General features: G+C 42.1%; 1 protein-coding gene across 1 annotated transcript in view; it reads right to left on the bottom strand.

The window, feature by feature from the left end:
* The window catches only part of TNPO1 (transportin 1), a 3819238-nt gene that overhangs the window by 2961437 nt on the left and 837415 nt on the right, over window positions 1-20386 (bottom strand). The window lies entirely within an intron of this gene.

The raw sequence follows: 20386 nt of genomic DNA, 5'->3' as shown, positions 1-20386 counted from the left end.
AGGACGCGGGCCGCAGATGTCGGTCCCGGTCCTTACACTTTTTGGAAATTTGTGTTGTCGGTTGTTCCGACGGCATGATGTAAGCAAAGGAATCGCCGAAAAAGTCTTCGGCAAATTCTGCCCGGCGCCTGAGAGTGCTCTTATTAAAGCAAGCACAGGCAGCACAGGCCGAGACGTCGTGGTCTGGGCCCAGGCAAGGGAGGCAGTAAGAATGGAAGTCCTGAGGTATTTGTTTACCACAAGACAAACAATTATTAGCTTTCTTGATTTGTTCTGACATCAGCTGAGGCAAGAAAAAATGTTCCCCAACGGGGTACTTAGCTTTTAGATGACTTCGGTAACTGAAAACACAGGAGCTGACCGACCGGCACTTGCGAACTGCTTCTGCTTTGGGCACTGTGCGGCAAGAAAGACTGAAGAAAATGGCGTTGGCCGATGCCTTTATACTCCAGCCGTTCTGACGTCGGAGAGGAGGCGACACCAGCCGACGCCGGACCCAGACTTTGGAATCCGGCCGACCGAGGGCTGCCTGAGGCAGGACAACCCATATGTTATGACTGCAGTTGCATTCTTGAAGGACATCAGCAGCAATAAGGTAAAAGCAGTAGCACAGAAAATTTGACGTACTTAAATGTTGTATCTAGTACATTTACAAGACCAGCAGGAACCAAACAAGCAATGAAAAATATACAAACAGAAGTGGATACTGAAAGTGCTGCATTCATGGCAGTATTTACAAAGTACATACACAAACTAAATGACATCAGCAGAATAGTAAAATGTGCAACTAATATTTTAAAACATATATTTTATATATATATATATATATATATATATATAGATATATACATATATATATATATATATATATATATATATATATATATATATATATATATACACACACACACACACACGTTTACAGAGTGTGTGTGACATACTCAAAATTAAAGAAATCGGCAGTACAGTTATGTAATTTGCACAGAGGCATAAAAATAGATGTTCAAATTCCTCACCAATGCAGTATGCTTTAGGTATATGGGTTGTGTGTTGCTAAAGGCAGAACAAAAGGCCAGTTTACCAAACCTCTGGTTGCGTCTCGCACCTCAACTATGACTGCAGATCGGTCCTGGGAAGAGAAAAATCAGAACACTGCAAAATCTTCAGGACTTTCTTGTCCAAAGTTTAGTAGTGGACTCATTCTGAACTACAGAAAAATAACCAAACGATTTCCCAACAATTAACTATGTGCAACAATGGGAGATGGAGGGTGGGTGTGGCTACTGTAATTTACACAACTGCACTATGCTTATTATTCCCACTGCTACAGTACCCTTTAGGCTACATGAGCTGATTACCAAAGCCTATCCAATCTAGGAGGAGGAAGAATATGGATCCTACAGCCACTGATGTATGGTCCAAGCAAAGTCAGGCCTGGATTTACAAAAAGGAATCCAGTTTGCAATGCCTTGTAAAGGTATGAACAGAAGACCATGCAGAAATCTCTAGAATGCATCTATATTCCACCCCTTTCCAATATGTACGCAAAGAAGACGAGGCCCTCAAAAAATGAGCTTTGATATTGCCTAGAACTGGCTTACCATGAAAGGCATAACAAAAGGCAATAAAAGACTATAACCATCTGGAAATTTTTTTTTTTTTTTTTTTTTTTTAAACATGGGCTGTCTTTTCTTAGCCTCAACATAAATAAATACCTGACCAGATATTCTAAAAGACTTGGGTCTGTCAACATAGTACATGAGCTACCTATGTACCACCACAATGTACAGAATCGTCTCTCTAGTTCTGAGGGTGTTGAGAGAATGCTAAAAATGTGATGAGTTAATTCAAAGTAAACTCAAACAACTCTGGGCATGAATGAAGGATCTGTTTTGCTACGACATCATATCCCTATGGAAGACCAGAAAGGGTTTGCCCAACAAGACAACTTGCAACTCAGATACTTTTTTAAAATTGTCAGAGCAATAAGCAGAACGTTTTTTCATGTAATGCATCTTAAATATCCTTGGTGTGGAGTTTCAAATGGAAACACTTAACTTTTCCAGCATAAAGTTAATATCTCTTAAATGAGAAAACTATTTGCAAGGAATTCTCAGGTGTAGAAACTGTTTTACCAAAAACCTTCAATTAAGGTGGAGGATCCATGGGCCAACATACTGAAATGGCTGCAAGATGGAACTTGTTGAAGAATATAAAAGGTCAGAGGCTAGTAACTCATGCATACATTTGAGCACCAGTGCTGCACAAAACAAGATAGGGCCCTGGTACTAAGCACTAACTAGAAAATCGTTTCCACTTGTCAATATAGAATTTTCTAAGTAGCAGGTTTTCTTGCCTCCTTCAGTATATGTCCTCTGAAAAGAAGTGCCAAAAGGAAACTGGAATTGAATCATTCAAGCAGTAGGTGACAATTTTTTAAACAGGGGTGTATCAAACTCTCAATTTTTTATCAGTAAGTTCACAGTTTGTGAGGAATCTTCTGCTAACTGTTCTTGGCCAATTCCATAACAAGGGAGAACCAATATTGCCTGGGACAGAATGAGGTCAGCACAATTATTTTGGGGTGTCGTCCTGAATCTTCAGAATTACTCTGGATATCAGTGCAAATTGTGGAAATGTATAAAGGAATCTTCTCATCTAAATGAATGAGAAGGCATTGGCCTTCCAGGCTTGTTTGCAAGGAGTCCTTGAGCAAAATCTGCCTTCCTTTCAAAATAGACATCTCGGCAGACAAATTTACTTGATGTGTTCATCATAAATGGATCAATTCCTGGAAGAACTTCTTGTTCAATTTCTATTCTTTATGGTCTGTCCTGATCCTGCTCAGCTTGTCTGCCACTATTGTTTTGCTCTGTCATAATGTAGGATGCTTAGGGAGTTAACGAGTGAAGAGCTACCTGCCTAGCCATCACCAACAGCCTGCAAAGAGGGCACAACCTTCTATCCCATTGCTTGGTGATGTACTAAATCACTGTGGTACTGTATGCAATCACATGGAGAGGTCCTGGGCAACACAGATGATTGGGGATTTTAAGGCATGGATCAAAATGAAGTTGTGATGACTGTACCCAAGGGTGAGAGACTGGTGATTGGAGCAGATTTCAATGGGCATGTTGGTGAAGGGAACAGAGGGGATGAGGAAGTGATGGGTAGGTATGGTGTTAAGCAAAGGAATGCAGAAGATCAGATGGTAGTGGATTTTGCAAAAAGGATGGACATGGCTGTGGTGAATATGTACTTTAACAAAAGGGAGGAGCATAGGGTGACATACAAGAGTGGAGGACGATGCACACAAGTGGATTATATCTTGTGTAGAAGGGCCAGTCTGACGGAGATTGGAGACTGTAAAGTGGTGGGAGGGGAAAGTGTAGTTAGGGCAGCATAGGATGGTGGTTTGTAGGATGACATTGGTGATCAAGAAGAGGAGGATGAGTGTGAGGGCAGCACCAAGGATCAAATGGTGGAAACTGAAAAGGGGTAATTGTGAGGTGGAGTTCAGGGAAGAGTTAAGACAGGCACTGGGTGGCCGTGAAGAGTTACCGAATAGCTGGGTAACTACAGCAGAGCTAGTAAGAGAGATGGCTAGAAAGGTGCTTGGTGTGACATCTGGAAAGAGGAAGGAGGATAAGGACAACTGGTGGTGGAATGAAGAAGCATAGGAGAGTATACAGAGAAAGAGGTTGGCGAATAAGTGGGATTGTCAAAGAGATGAAAAAAGTAGACAAGAGTATAAGGAGATGAGGTGCATGGCAAAGGCAGAGGTGGCGAAGGCTAAGGATAAGGCATATGAAGACTTGTATGAAAGGTTGGACACTAAGGAGGGAGAAAAGGACCTGTACCGATTGGCTAGACAGAGGGACCGAGCTAGTAAAGATGTGCAGCAGGTAAGGATGATAAAGGATAAAGAGGGAAACGTACTTAAAAGCGAGGAGAGTGTGTTGAGCAGATGGAAAGAGTACTTTGAGGGGCTTTTGCATGCGAATGAGAGGGAGTGAAGGTTGGATGATGTGCGGACAGTGGATTAGCAAGGAGGAAGTAAGGGTAGCTATGAAGAGGATGAAGAATGGAAAGGCTGTTGGTCCAGATGACATACCTGTGGAAGCATGGAGGTGTTTAGGTGAAATGGCAGTGGAGTTTTTAACTAGACTGTTTAATGAAATCTTGGAAAGTGAGAGGATGCCAGAGCAATGGAGAAAAAGTGTTTTGGTACTGATTTTTAAGAATAAGGGTGATGTGCAGAGCTGCAGTAACTACAGAGGGATCAAACTGATCAGTCACAGCATGAAGTTATGGGAAAGAGTAGTGGAAGCTAGGTTAAGAAGGGAGGTGATGATTAGTGATCAGCAGTATGGTTTCATGCCAGGAAAGAGCACTACAGATGCGATGTTTGCTCTGAGAGTGTTGATGGAGAAGTACAGAGAAGGTCAGAAGGAGTTGCATTGTGTCTTTGTGGACTTGGAGAAAGCACATGACAGGGTGCCTAGAGAGGAGTTGTGGTACTGTATGAGGAAGTCGGGAGTATCAGAGAAGTATGTAAGAGTGGTGCAGGATATGTACAAGGGTAGTGTGACAGCAGTGAGGTCTGCAGTGGGAGTGAAAGATGCGTTTAAGGTGGAGGTGGGATTACATCAAGGACCAGCTCTGAGTCCTTTCTTATTTGCAATGGTGATGGACAGGTTGACAGATGCGATCAGACAGGAGTCTCTGTGGACTATGACATTTGCAGATGACATTGTGATCTGTAGTGAGAGTAGGGAACAGGTGGAGGAGACCCTGGAAAGGTGGAGATATGCTCTAGAGAAAAGAGGAATGAAGGTCAGCAGGACTAAGACAGAATATGTGTATGTGAATGAGAGGGAGTTCAGAGGAATGGTGAGGATGCAGGGAGTAGAGGTGGCGAAGGTGGATGAGTTTAAATACTTGGGGTCAACAGTTCAGAGTAATGGGGAGTGTGGAAGAGAGGTGAAGAAGAAAGTACAGGCAGAATGGAGTGGGTGGAGAAGAGTGTCACGAGTGATTTGTGACAGACAAGTACCAGTAAGAGTGAAAGGCAAAGTCTACAAGAGGGTAGTGAGACCAGCTATGTTATATGGGTTGGAGACAGTGGCATTGACAAAAATGCAGGAGTCAGAGCTTAACGTGGCAGAGCTGAAGATGTTAAGATTTGTACTGGGTGTGACGAGGATGGACAGGATTAGGAATAAGTATATTAGAGGGTCAGCCCAGGTTTGGAGACAAAGCCAGAGAGGCAAGATTACGTTGGTTTGGACATGTGCTGAGGAGGGATGCAGAGTATATTGGGAAAAAGATGCTAAGGATGAAGCTGCCAGGTAACAGGAAAAGAGGAAGGCCTAAGACAAGGTTTATGCATGTGGTGAGAGAGGACATGCAGGTGGTTGGTCTGACAGAGCAAGATGTAGAGGACAGGAAGAAATGGAAACAGTTGATCTGCTGTGGCGACCCCGAACGGGAGCAGCCGAAATCAGAAGATGATCAAGCTCTACATCTCTGACATGCATGTGCTTTGGTCTGTCTGAGGAATCCTACAGACCTTATACCATTATCCTCAGTGAAACTAACCCCCCCCCCCACCCTGAAATAAAAGCCGAAGCATCTAAAGTTACAGACTGACTTTGCGGTACAGGAGAAAAGGGGAAGCCCGAATTTGAGAGTAGTTGCATTCTCCACCAATGCAGTTCCTTTCTTACAAAGTAAAGACTGGAATCTGAAATTCCAGAGAATGAAAATGTTGGGTCCATGTATTATTTTACAAACCACTCAATCTTTCTTCTTGTAACCCATCTCCAACTCCAGGATCTTGAGATAATCTCTGGCTGAAGTCTGAGTGTGTGCTGAGACATGCATGAAAGTTTCCAGATAAACATCCACCTTCTCCTGTGTCAAAAAGGCTTGGTGTCCATAAGACATTCTGAAAAGACTTTCTTTTGTGACTGGGTCAAGGAGAAGTGCAGAATATTTATCTCAAATCCCAGATTGGTCAGAAGAGAAGAAAAAAGAAGTTATGTACTCACTATAACACTCCACCTGTGTTGCCCATTTTCATTCTTCCTCAACAAATGGGTTTGAATCTGACTCGGATAATTTCTACAGTTCATGGATACTGGAAACGCTCGAGCTTCTCCTTACCCATAATGCTCAAATCCCCTACCGTACTTCAAATCTTGTTTGCTAGTCTTACAGCCTCATGAAACAATACTAGGATGAGAAACCAATACCTCGAGTTCAAAGGCAGAAAAGAATAGTTGTGTAAATTCTTACCATAATCACAGATGTCCTCCTCTTCTATATGCTGCAGTATTCATAACATGAGGGAGTCTGCATCCGGCTGACTTGTACATCCAGGCAGTATATAAAAGTCTACTACTACTGTGAGGTACGTGCAACATTACATATCAGCTAGCGTACATCGGTCAAACAGACATCAGGTATAAAATGGACGTAAGCAAATACCAACCTTAGAACTGAATTCCGCAAAACCACCAGCTTGATCTGGGGTGAGGAAAACATGCCACTAGGGGCCAGGCAAGCATCAGAGGGAAGGTGGGGGGAGGGGGTAAGTAATACTGCAGCACGCAGAAGAGAAGGACATCAATGGTTAATGCTAAGATTTTACACAACTATTCTATGTCCTTCTAGTCATATGCCGCAGTATTAAAAACATGAGGGAGAGTACCACAGCTCATGCAGTAGAAGAATTTGGTGGAGCAACACAAGCATTTTCCACAAAACTATGCATAATAGCTCTGGCAAAACCCAGCCCTAGACCTGGAGATGACATCCAATTTATAGTGTTTAGTGAAGGTATGAACAGATCATCAAGGTAGCTGCCTCCAGTACAGAGCAAGTGTTCAAGCCTTTAAAGAAGGCTCCATAGGAGGACACTGTCCTAGTGGAATGTGCCCTCAGAGAAGAAGAGAGATGCTTTCCACTGGTTAAATAACAGAAGGAAATAGCTTTAGAAATCTAAGCGGAGAGAGTCTGCTTGGAAACAGGTTGACCCAGGGCTCTTGGGTGATGAGAAAAACAGACATTCAGACTTGGGGATAGGACAGGTTTTGTTCAAGTAGTATTTGAGTTGCCTATGCATGTCTAAAGTGTGTAAAATCCTCTCACTGGAGGATTGGGGGGGGGGGTTGGAAGGTTGATAGACTGATTGAGAGATAACTCATTAACCACGTTGGGCATAAAGGGGGGATTAGTACGTAGAGACCCTATCCCTGTGGAAAACTGTGAATTGGGAGGTAGACATCAGAGCTTGTAACTCAGAAACCTTTCTGACAGAAGTAATTGCCACAAGAAGAACAGTTTTTTCCAGGTGCAATGTTGTAGAGAAGAGGAACTTGCTGGCTCAAATGGGGCCAGGGTAAGTTTCTCCAAAACAAAATTGAGATCCAAGGAGCAGGAACTGGTTTCCTTGGTGGTCTGATGTGAAGGACGCCTTTTAAGAACAGTTTAACTTCCAACCTAGAAGCTAAAGGTGGAGACATAGGCAGACATGCAAAGATAGAAAGATTGGTTTTAACTGAAGAATAAGAAAGCTCACTCTTCATTAACTCACACAGATAGGACAGGATCCACTGGGACATCCACTAAGTGGAGGAAAACAAGGCCCTCCTTTCCTTTATGTTGATCTGCTCCTTTGTGCTGGAGACCAGACATCTCTGCCCTTCCAGGATTCCAGTGTTGTACCTCATCTTACATCTGAAGCATCCATGTAGAGCTCCCAAGTGGGGAGAAGAGGTTGTAAGGGTAGACCTGGATTCCTTGAAACCTGAAGTATCCACCAGTTAAATTCTCTATTCAAGCACTGCAGGAGTGGGACAACAAAGTACAGAGGATGGGAGTGTTGTGTCCAAACTATCCTCAAGAATCACTGGAATTTTCTCATGTGTAACTTGGCTAAAGGAGGCATGGGAATCGTTGAGGACATGAACCCCGGGGGGGCGCAGAAAGTCCCTGGCAGTCAGAGACTGAGGGGGCAAGAGGTCCTGGAAATAGGAAATAAGGAACAGGACCTTTCTGGAGGGAAGGAGGCTAGCATCCTGCCTGTTTGAATCCTGCAGCCAAGAAAAATGTGGTCTTGGGAAGAGGTTGGAGCAGACTTCTGATAGTTTACTGGGAAATCTAGATTCTCAAGGAGAGATGCATTAAAGAAGAGATTCTCCTGAAGGATGTCTGGGGATGGGGCCTGGAGAAGATATTCGCCTAGGTAAGAAATAATCTGCAAACCCTGTAGTCTGCAGGAGGCTATGACAGGAGCTAAACATTTTGTGAAGACCCTCGGATCCATACACAGACCAAAGGGCAAAGCACAGAACTGAAAGTGTGAGGAAGCAACAGAAAAGCGAAGACATTTCCTGAACTGGAGGTGAAAGGGGATATGAAGGTAGGCATCTCTGATGTCTAATGACACCATAAAGTCCTGAGGAAGTATGAGTGGGAGAAGGGTGGGTAAGGAACTTTCAGAAAGGTATTTAGATGAGAAAAGATCTAGAATGGGCCTCCAGGGGCCATCCCTCTTGGGACCAGGAAAATCGTGGAGTAAAATCCTTTTGTCACTTGACAGAGTGGGGCTTCCTGAATAGTGCCTTGAGAGAGAAGGCTGGATATGACCTGGGGAAAAAATTCCAGTTGTTCGTTTGGTGGTTGTGTAATGCCCCTGAAGGAGGGAAGAGTCTCCCATACCATGAAATATCATTGCTGGATGATGAAAAAGACCCAAGAGTTGTTGGATGATGAAAAGGACCCAAGAGTCCTGGGTTATCTGATTCCAAGCAGGGAGAGAAAGAGACACAGAGAGACGAAGGAGTAGATGGGCCTGGAGGCAGGGAGTCACAAAGTACCAGATGCTGAGTGGGAGTAGAGGAAGCAGACTTTGAAGGGATTTGTTTCCCGGAATCAGTCTTACCTTTGGCAGATGGTGGCCTAGCCGGTTTTCTGACAAAGGCGGTTTTGGTAGGGTAATACCTCTGGAAACTAGAGACAGGGGAAACAAATATACACTTTTGATCTTGCAGATCCTTGCCCTTTTCCTTTAGAAATTTAAATAATTCTGCAGCCGAGTTACCAAAAAAGGCTTTGTTGTCTAGAGGGACATCCATGATCTTAGCTTTTATACCATCAGGCAAGAGTTGACACCTGAGCCAAGAATACTCCCTCAAGACAGAATCAGATGCAGCTGCCCTAGCTGAGGCCTCCATGGCATCATAACTGCAGCTGATGGAGTGCCTTGTAACATCGGCAGAAAAATGACAATGGAGAAAAGCTTAGCCTTGGTGGGAAAATAAGGGAGCTCAGAAAGGAGCTTTCCTAAGTCTGACAAGAGTGTTAGGGAATATCTAGCCATATGAATTTGATAATTAATTGCCCTGAAGGCCACAGTAGCAGAGGTATGTACCTTTTTCCCTAATCTCTCCATGACTTTGTTCTCCTTATCAGAGGGAAGCAAGGAGGTAAGAAGACAATAATATGGATGCCTTGTCTGCAGAGACGGATATGGTAGCTGGGTCTGCAGAGGGGACTCTGAAGAATAATTGGGACTCCTCAGGCACCTTATAACATCCATTTGGGTGCTTGGGAGATGGAGGCTGGGTATCGGGGCATTTAGAAGCAGCTGTAAAGGCATCTAAGAAAGCCTGTAGGACAGGAGGAATGGCAGATGGAGAGCACCTCATAGTAGTATTAGACTTTTGTATACCAGCCGGACGTATGAGTCAGCAGGGGACGGACTCCCTCAAATTATGAATACTGCTGCATATGAAGAAAAGGACATCATTGGTTCCCTTATTATCTTCTCGTTCTTCCAGAAGTCAGAAATCAAAAGGTGGGGGAGGAGGGCTGGAGGTCAAGAAGTTGAAAAGAATGAAAATGGACAAAACAGATGGAACGTTATGGTGAGTACATAACTTCTTTATCTGATGATGTCAATTTTCATTCATTCCTCAACAACTGGGATAGAGTCCCCAGCTATCTAAATCCCAGAAAGACTCTAAGGAAGGATATGCCTGAGCACTGTTGAGCCAAAGTTTGCTCTTCCCCTTGAGACCAGATCCAATTTGTAACAAGTAATAAAGGTATGAGGATTAGCTCAAGGTGTAGCTGCATAGATATCATCCATGGAAGACCTGGATAAATACTGATGAAGTTGCCATGGACCTGACTGAATGGGCTTTCAAAGGTTTTTGGCAAAGAAAAACCCAACTTGTCAGACAAAAGAGATGCAATCAATCAGTTAACCATTTGGCTAAAGTTACTTTCACTACTGGCTTGCCCAGTTTTGAATCAGCAAAAGAAACAAATAATTGATCTATTTTCTCAAATCTTTTGTTCTATGCAAATAGAAATGAAACTGATTGTGAACATTCAACAAATTTAACACATATTCCCCTTTGTACATGAAATTTGAAAAGAAAACTGGAAGATTAATAGACTGATTGATGTTGGATTATACCACCACCTTAGGAAGAAAGGAAATGTTAGTTTGAGTGCTACCCTATCTCTATGAAATATTATTATTAATAATAATAATAATAATAATGAGGCTCAGAAGACAAGGCTTGAAGTTCAGAGAATCTTCAAGCAGAAGTTATAGCTACCAAAAACATAGTTTTCCAGGTTAAAAATTTTAGTCAACATTTTGCTGATGGTTCATAAGGAAATTGAATCAAAGCTTGTAAAACTAAATTTAAACACCATGGCAGAGTTGGATATTTTAAAGGTGGTCTCGGAAGAAAGGTACCCCTTTATAAAGGCCTTACAAAGTTTTGAAGAAGCCAAGGTGAAACTGTTAACTCTTATAGGAAAGTTAGAAATGGCAGCTAGCTGTACTGCGACTGTTGAGGAACTAGCCTCTTCATTAAAAATTGAAGCCAAAAACATAAGAACTTTATGTATTGGTGATGAAAAAGGGTCAAAGTCATTTTGTTGTGTCCAAAAAACAAATCTTTGCCATTTGCTTCTGTAAATTATCCTGGTAGAAGATTTATGGGATGGGAGGAGACACTTGGTTGTCTGGCTATCTACGGAAATGGAAAAACCATGCAGTCAGCTTTAGGACTAAAATGTCCGGTGAAACATGCCTGTAGGGTGAAGCAGAAGGTCTGGAAATGGATACAGAATTCAGAGAGACTGAACTACATGAGGCCAAAGAACGGGGGAACCAAATTTGATGAGGATGACTTTGGTTTTCAATTAAGAAGCTTTCTGGAAAAAGCTAGGGATTAGAGGGGTTGAGGGATAAGCATAGAGGAGACTGGAGGGCCAATCGTGGAAGAGAGCATCCCTCAGTGAGTGCCCCGGTGGGGGGAGGGGGAATCAGGGTATAGAACCTGCTGCACTTAAGGGGAGATGCAATGAGGTCACAACAAGGTTGGCCCCAATGGCAGAACATCTTTTCCGCAACTCTCACAGGTTCATAGATTAGTACTAGGCTAACTGCCCTTGGGGGCAATTTGAAGCCTAGCCAATTGCTTCATGTGAAAATCAAACCCTGCACCTTGTGTCTTTAAGGAAACACCTTAACCATTATACCAACCTAACACTCATGTTGAGAGACCACTCATGAGGTAACAGAATGGACCTGCTCAACTTGTCTGCTATCATGTTGGGTTTCCCCGGAATGTGTGTTGCTATCAGAAATAGAATGGATGAGATTGCGCACTGCCACACACTCAGAGCTTCTTGACAAAAGGGGTAAGATCTGGTTCCTCCTTGTTTGTTGATGTACCATACCACTGACATACTGTCCATCTGAATCACAATGGTCCTCATAGGGGAGAGCATCTTGAAAGGCCTACAATGCTAGGAGTACTGCTCTCATTTCCAGGACACGGATATGCATGTTGACCTCCTCTGGGGACCAAGTGCCATGGAATGTATTTCTAAATTGCCTCCCCACCCATCTGGGAAGCGTCGGTGGTCACTATAGCTTTGGGCTAGGGAAGAATGAAGGGACAGCCTTGTAATATCTGATCTGATTGAATCCACCACTAGAGGTACTTTTTGCATGGCTGAGTTATTCTGATCTGGGTGAACAGACAATGGTGCAGAATGGACCCCTGAGCTACTATGGTCCACTAAAGAATTATATGGTAACTTGCTAGCGGAACTAAAAACAAAACGCTGAACCCCTGTGTCTTGAAACGCTCAACAAACAAGGCAAGGAAGCGAAATGTAAAACTTTTGTTCCAATGCAATCCAAAGTTGAGCGCTTTCACTCGCTCATTGCGAGCTTCATCAGAACTGAAAAAACATATACACAATTTCAGATTTAAATAACTTTTTGGCGCCAAAAAACACCCTATCTAAAACAGCATGATTTAAGGTGACAGTGCTAATAAAAATAATACCAACATATATAATACACAATTATTGTGAATAATATAAAATTAATTCCATATAAAACCTATAAAAACAGTATATAAACAATATATTGTGTTCAAAAAATTGTATTTAAAAAATATATGTATTAAAGCATAAATTTAATACTTATACAATCATTTATTCCTGGTTCATTAGAGGCGTCTGTAAATAGTTGCCACCAGGTTTCTTTATATGATAATAAACTTTTAGGGTCGCCCCCTCTAGAATCTATAACAATGCTGTCAATAATACCAAATTTAAACTTGTGGTCATCACCACATTTGTTAATGTGTCTATAAAGCGCATTCTTATCGTTTTTGGTCCTAATGCTATATAAATGTGTGTAAATTTGCTTACTGAATTTCCGTTCTGTTTTTCCAATATAGAACCCTGAACACGCTACACATTTAGCTAAATATATCACCCATCTGGTGTTGCAGTTCCCTTGTTTGAATCTAATAATGGTCTTATTGATGTTGTCCAAAATTATGTTTTCTTCCTCAAAAATTGTATTACACCTACCATACTTAGTGGTGTGTCTCTTGCTTAATAATTTATGATCAACTTGTCTTTCCAATAACTTCTTAATATTCTGCCTCATCTTGTTAACAAATATCGGCTGAGTGCCCAAAATTTTAACAAGATTCGGATCCGCCTGAATGATATTCCAACTATTGGTCATGATCTTTTTGATCTTACCTACATGTGGACCATACTCTAATATACATGCTCTTCCAAAATTGGGCGAGCTTTGGGTGTGTGCTTTCTGTACCGGATCTATCCTATTGGCATGATAGTAATAGTCACCTAACAAAAATGTGTATTTCTTACCCCATTCTTTAACAATATTTGTTGTTATATTTGTCATATTCCTGGTGTCATATCCTCTTTCACTGAATAGGGTAGTGATGTATGATACCTCTTCCAACATCTCAGAATAAGTGGAGCTCATCCTGATAGCTCGAATTATCTGACCTCTAAAATATTGTAAAATAACTTCCTGGGGTGATTGCTTGTAAATTCTAGATAATTATTAGAGAAGGTATTTTTTCTATATAACTTAGATTTAAAGCATCCTTCCCCTTTAGAAATGTAAGTATCAAGGTATGGAAGACCATCTTTATTGCAAGTGTACGTGAATTTAAGATACTCACTACTCGCATTTAAAAATAGCAAAAATTCATAGAGTAGCACCTTGTCGCAATCCCATAGTATGTATATATCATCCAGGTATCTCGAGTAATATTTAATGTGCTTGAAGTATTCGCTAGTAAATAGTTTCGATTCTTCCCAGTCTAACAACCATATTGGCGTATACGGGAGCACAAGCTGCTCCCATAGCTACGCCTCTAGATTGTTTGAAATATTCCCCTTCATATTCAATATAATTATGTTCCAAAACTAAGGACATAAGTTCCATAATCAAACAAATGTTATCCCAACATAGCCCACTATACTTATGAATGCTGTTAACAAAAGCATCTAGTCCACTCCCTTTGGGGATGCAAGAAAAAAGATCAATGACGTCCACTGTGACAAATAATAGGTCAGCATTCCATAAGTTGACCGGGTATTTTCTCAAAAATTCCCACGAATCTTTGACTAAATGTGGTATTCGATCATATATGTGTTTTAAAAAATTATCCACCGCTGTTCCAAGTGGAAAAGTCTTTGATCTGCTCCCTGATATGATAGGTCTAAACGGGGGGTTGGCTATGTTTTTATGGATTTTGGGAATACCAACTATGGATGCTAATGTAGGATGTTCAACCTGAAGAAATCCACATGCATCGCCTGAAATTCTATGGTCAATATAAAATTCTTCAATACTGAAATCTATTTGTCTATATGCTATCTTTATTTAATTTAGCGATACTATTTCATAATTACCTGAATTATACAATAAATCGTGAATAATAGTAGCATATTGAGTACTGTCGTATAAAACAATACCCCCCCCCTTTATCGGGTTTCATAACTCGAATGTTTCTATGGCTCCTGAATTCTTGCAAAATCATATATTCATCCTTAGATGAATTGTAATTTAATTTATTTCCTTTAATTTGATTATATAATGTATAAATGTGTCTTGAGACTGTTTTATCATATACTGAAACTATAGGATGCATAGGGGGCATAAAATAACTCTTCTTTTTTAATATTTTTTTGTGTAGAAGATCTATCTTCCCATTATTTTCGAACGTGATAGCCAAATTTAATTTACGAATGTATTTTTTAAACTCTTTGAGAGTGTCAACAAGTTTAGGCTTAGTGGTAGGTATAAATTTCATCCCTTTCGAAAATAATTTAAAATGTGACAAGTTGATCTCTGTGTCAGTGTAATTATATATTTTAAAATTTTTATAAGAACAAAACACCTTCCCTTATAATAGATTCACTTGCAACTACTTCACTTGAAGGACTAAACAAAGTCGTATCTAGGACCCTCTGATCTATAAAAATCTCACATGTCCTTTCTGTTTTTTGATAAACTTCCACTACATTAGTTTTTTGAACTGATAAGGTGTCTGTTTTATAACCTTCTGGCTGTAAATTTAGTAATAAGGTCTGTGATGTTGTGTGTTGAACTCCTTGTATTTCTCTTCCCATTCTTTGTTCCTTGAAGGTCTCCTGTTGCCTCCCTGGTCCAAAAAATTTCTTACTTTGTTGTCATGTAATGTTACATCATATTCATCTTTTTCATATCTGTGCTTCAAAATATTCTTGCTGTTGTATTTATTAACATTAGAGTCATTAATATCAACATAGTTGCCCCATTTATAGGCCGTATTGTTTTGATATTATTTAATGTCCCTCTGAAATTTATTACTTTTCCTGTGGTGTGCCCTCTTAGTGTTATATTCAGCAATATTAAACTGTTTCTTATATAATCGCTCCCATTGAGGGAACACTAAGTCATCTTGTATCATTTTATTAATAATTTCAACTTCAGCCAACAACTGACTAAGCTGACCAACATTACATTTAATAAGTAATTTCATGTATTCCATGCCAAATGAATCAAACATGGTGTTAAACTCAGATTTAATATTTTCTGTTAACACAATGCCCATGGGAACCTTGAAAAACCTAAGTCTCATAGGCACAACCTTAGAGTCACTACATTTCATAAAATATGCACTGCCAAGCTTTAAGGTGTTAATATTATTAAGTTTCTTACCCAACGTATAAATCATATCTCGAAGGGTACCATGAAAAGGCATAGAATTGCTAAATTTACAGTCAGTATTATGATGAAAGTCACACGAATTGTCCAAAAACCTTTGTAAATGATCAGAATGATGCAATGTCAATCTCTCCTGTCAAACAGATGGATCATTAATGTTTGCTGATGTGTCCCGAATGGTTATCATTGACCATATGAGCAATTGAGCATTTGTTTTTGGTTCGGGTCATTTTATCAACGCTGAGAAAACTTCTTTTTAGGCTGTTCAGTTGCTAGCGGAACTAGAAAGATCACTGTGGACACTGACCCCAAGGCTTGTAGAATCAATCGAGTTGACAGAGAGGAATTCTGAATTATCTTTTTGACTTAAAATCGAATAGTTTGTACTCTTAGTACATGAAGACAGGCTGTGTCTGACATTGTATTGAACAAGTACCCTACAAACTCTAATGCTTGAGAAAGTTCTAGCTAAGATTTGTGGTGACTGATGGTAATTCCTAGAAGAGATCGAATCTGGAGTACATAAACTCGTGCTTTTACTAGAAGATGCCTGGTCAGTGCAGTTATGACCAGTTGTATAGGCACAGAAAAACCTGGAATCCCTACAATCTCAAGTGAGCTGCGACTACCGCCATGCATTTGGTGAACACCCTGGGGGCTGTGTTGAGGCCAAAAGGCAGTGCTCTGAATTGGTAATGGCTGGCTCCCAAGCCAGAAGCATAGTATTGCCTGGCTCGCCTGTTCATTTTTATGTGACAGTAGGCATCCTGAAAATTTATTGAGCACATCCAGTCGTCTTTGTGCAGGAAAGGCAAAATGGACTGAACTGTGACCATCCACAACTTTGTCTGCTGAACCAATTTGTTCAGATTACCGAGATCCAAAATTGGTCTCCAGTCCCTTGTTTTCTTTGCTATTAAAGAATCTTGAGTAGGTTCTGGACTATTTGGTCTGGGGGAACCTCTTTGATGACTTTTTTCTAGCATCTTTTTTATTTCTAGAGCTTCTGCTTCCCTCTGACTGGGTGAAGCGTCGGGAATTTTGTTCACTGTTTGAGGGAATAGGAAAAAGAGAATTAGACAACCTCTGGAAATAATCCTCTGCATCCATGTATCTTTTGTAATGTCTAGCCAGGCTCTTTGGTGCCAGGGTAGATGACCCTCAATTGCCTCCAGAGGTGGGCAATTGGGCCTCTTTTAAACAGCACTGGCAGGGTCGGTCAGATAAGGAATCTCTGGACCCCTGGTTCTGTGGGCCTCCTTTGCATCATGCGCGGCATCTTCTGTTAGCATCCCCACCTCCACTCTAGGGGGAGTCACCACATGGATCATGGAAAGGACACAAACTTCTGAATCACATTTCCAACCACCTTGTTGATTCCTAGACAATGATCTTTAAGGAGTCAAAAAACATATGCCCACTGCAGACAGGGTCTTACCACCTTGCTCACACCTGGAGAGTGTCTCTAACTTTAAAAAGGGCGCATTTACGAATGAAGACTTTAAGGACTCCGTGAAATCACACAGGCACATAGAGGCATGTCTCCTACTGAAAATGCCTGAATTTGCCACCCTTGAGGTACTTTCACCAGAACGTGAAATGGACCTCATGAACAAATTTATGATAGACTGTAGGGTAGCCAACTGTGAGACGATAGAGCTCCGACTTTCAGAAGTACTGGTCTCGGGGAGGGATTTGGAAAGTTCTTTAATCATGTCCCTCTGAAGTCTGAAGTGTGCTAAATAATTCAGTGACCAGAGTACAAAAGTCGCTAAATCATATACACACTTCACAAATCTGTCCAACACCCTGGACTCCCTGCTAGGGGGATAAGACCGATAAACTCTGTTCCACAAGTTCTTTCTTTGTAGCTGCCGCTACCACCATGGCATCCACTGGTACTCCTTTGCTCCACACCTTTCTTCTTTTCACTGGTGCCGGGATCCTGTCTGGTCTCTTGGGGAGCAACTCAACAGCGTTGAATTCCTTCCACGGCCACCTAGATACCAAATCAATGAGCTCATTGGTGGGTGTAGTCACCCAGGAAATATATAGGGCAGACCCAAAGGCTTCCAGAAATACTGTTTCCTCTTAGGGAAGGGTTATCAGTAGACCAACTCCTCCTTTGCTTAAAGATCTCCAGGATATCTCCAAAGGAAATGGTGTCAGGTGGTAATCTTGGGGACCCTTCCCCTTCATCAAAATTGGTATCTTCTGTTACTGACTCTTGAGAAGAATCCAAGTGCCTCCTCTTGCACTTTTTCTTCTGAGGGACTTCATCGGTGGGATGTTCTGGAGAAGTTTCAGTGCTGGACAGTCTGGAGACTTTGAGCTGGCTGTCCCTGCAAAGTGGTGTTGAGGCTCAAGGAACAAAGACATATGGGATCCAAAAGGAAGATCTGAGGGGGGGGTGGAATCATCCATCCTCCAGAAGCAGAGAAGATACTCTCTACTACCTCAAAAGCAGAGTACTCTCCAGGGCGAAGGATCTGATCTGCCGAGAAGACATGCTTCCGGACAGTCAGCTCCCTCTGACCAAAAGGCAGTCTTACCCAAGGCAAACGTCAGAGCTGAGCTGTCCAATGCCAAGGCTCCAAAAGGCAGAGATGGCTCCGACAACTTCAGAGTTGACTAACACCTCAGATCTAAAAATGACGCTACAGCTTCAAGTCATCTGGCAACCACACACACACACAGAGGTAGTGCACTCAGATAATTTATCAGAGCAGAAGACACAATGATCTTTGGATAAGATACAGGCAGTCCCAGAAGACTTCGATCCAAAGGCTCCAAAGCCAAGGATCGGATAGGAGAAGGAGCTAAGATGGGTGGAGTAGCACTGGTAAAAGGTCTCCTGATCCGAAGGGGCAGGAGCCAGGAGAACTCCCTTCTGATCTGGGCCAAGAGAAAAGTAACAGTTGTGTACGCTTACCATTAATGTAGATGTTAGAGTGTATTCACTGTTACAGTCATCACATTTGGGTTATCTGCCTGCAGGTAGCCCTCAGTCTGCCTGAATACCAGAGTCTTCGGATTTCTGCGTCGGATGCTGTCACTTCCTTCATGACGTCAAATAGTCATGTGTATAAAACATGCAGACAACGCCATTGCATCAGTTTTTCTTGCCCCAGATGTCAGGTGCCCCCACAATAGGAAGTAATTATATGGTATGGAACACTCCCAGCAAAAAGCAAATATACATGATATAAAATATGTCAAACAAGAAGGAAAGGTAAAAGTCAAGAGAAGTCAGGGGGCTGGAGGGAGGGTAACCAGGAATGCAACAGTGAATACACTCGAACATCTACATTTATGGTAAGTATACACAACTATAATATGTTCTTCGTGTTTCACTGTTGCAGTCATCACATTTGGGTTGATTCCCAAAGCTAAGGAGGGGTGGAGGTAGTTAAAGAGCATTAGGGCTAGCAATCAGGCCCTGTAAGACTGCTGCGGCAAATTCAGCTCTGGATTTAGACAAGATAGGCAGGTGGTAATGCTTGGTGAAAATATGTACAGAGCTCCAGGTAGCAGCTTTCAGGATTGTCCCTAGTAGGGACTCCTCTGAGAAATGCCGTAGAGGTAGATGCAGCCCTGGTGGAATGCGATCTTATTCCCTGTGGGGTAGGTTTTCCATGGTGCTTGTAGCAGAAATGGATGCAATGGCCTATCCATTTGGAAATGGTTTGCTTTGAAATGGCCTTCCCATCTGCCCCTGCAGCAAAGCTAACTAGCAGCTGGTCAGATTTTCTGAGAGGATTAGTCCTGTCCAAATAGAATCTAAGCTGTCTGTGCGCATCCAGAGAATGCAGTATCCTTTTACCTTTATTTTGAGGATTAGGGAAAAAAGTAGGCAAATGAATAGACTCGTTTAGAGCCACACTAGACACCACCTTGGGCATAAAGGATGGATTAGTCCTGAGGGAAACCCTGTCTGCATGGAAGATAATAAAGGGTTCCACTGCCATGAGGGCCTGCAGTTCAGACACTCTTATTTCTGAAGTGATGGCCAGAAGTAAGGCTGTTTTCCAAGAAAGGAATTTCAACTCTGCTGTAGCAGCTGGTTCAAAGGGAGGAAGAGTGAGTTTTTCCAATACAAAGTTAAGGTTCCAGGCTGGAGTGGGAGCTCTCCGGGGGGGGGGGGGGGGTCTTAAATTTTTGGCCCCTCTAAGGAATTGTTTTAGCAGGGGGTGAGAGAAGAGGGGTGGCTCAGTACTATAATGTGCTGAGATGGCAGAGGCATGAATCTTAACTGAAGAGAAAGATAGGCCCTTGTGGAGCATTTCTGTTAAATAATCTAGAATATGAGGTAAGCTGGGCACCGTTGTGCCCATCCCCTGAGCCCGGCTCCAGGAAAAGTATCTTTTCCACTTTTCTTAATAGGATTTTCTAGTACTAGGCCTCCTTGCCTCAAGGAGGACATCCAGCACCTGCTTACTGAGGGTTGCTAGAGGTGAGCTCAGGGAATAAGCCAGGCTGCAAGGTTCAGGGTTTGAAGCTGAGGGTGCAGAATATGGCCCACCTGCTGGGACAGCAGGGAAGGGGTCTGAGGCAGGTGCCATGGTTGTAGCACTGTCAGACTGGGCAAACAGGGGTACCAGTGCTGGCTTGGCCAGTCTGGTGCAATCAGTATTGTCCTTGGCTTGTCCTGTTTGATCTTTAGTAGAACCTTCGAGAGGAGAGGCAGAGGGGGAAAGGCATACACTGAGAGGCTTTCCCAGGTAAAGGACAGGGCATCCACTTTCCAAGCTTGAGTGTGAGGAGTTCTGGTGCATAATGTGTTCAATTGGTAGTTCT

The sequence above is a fragment of the Protopterus annectens genome, chromosome 2.part2 (genome assembly GCF_019279795.1).
Source record: "Protopterus annectens isolate FY-2018-M chromosome 2.part2, PAN1.0, whole genome shotgun sequence".
Lineage (NCBI taxonomy): Eukaryota > Metazoa > Chordata > Ceratodontiformes > Protopteridae > Protopterus > Protopterus annectens.
The sequence above is the reverse complement of the archived record's forward strand: the minus strand, read 5'-3'. Positions and strand labels throughout refer to the sequence as shown.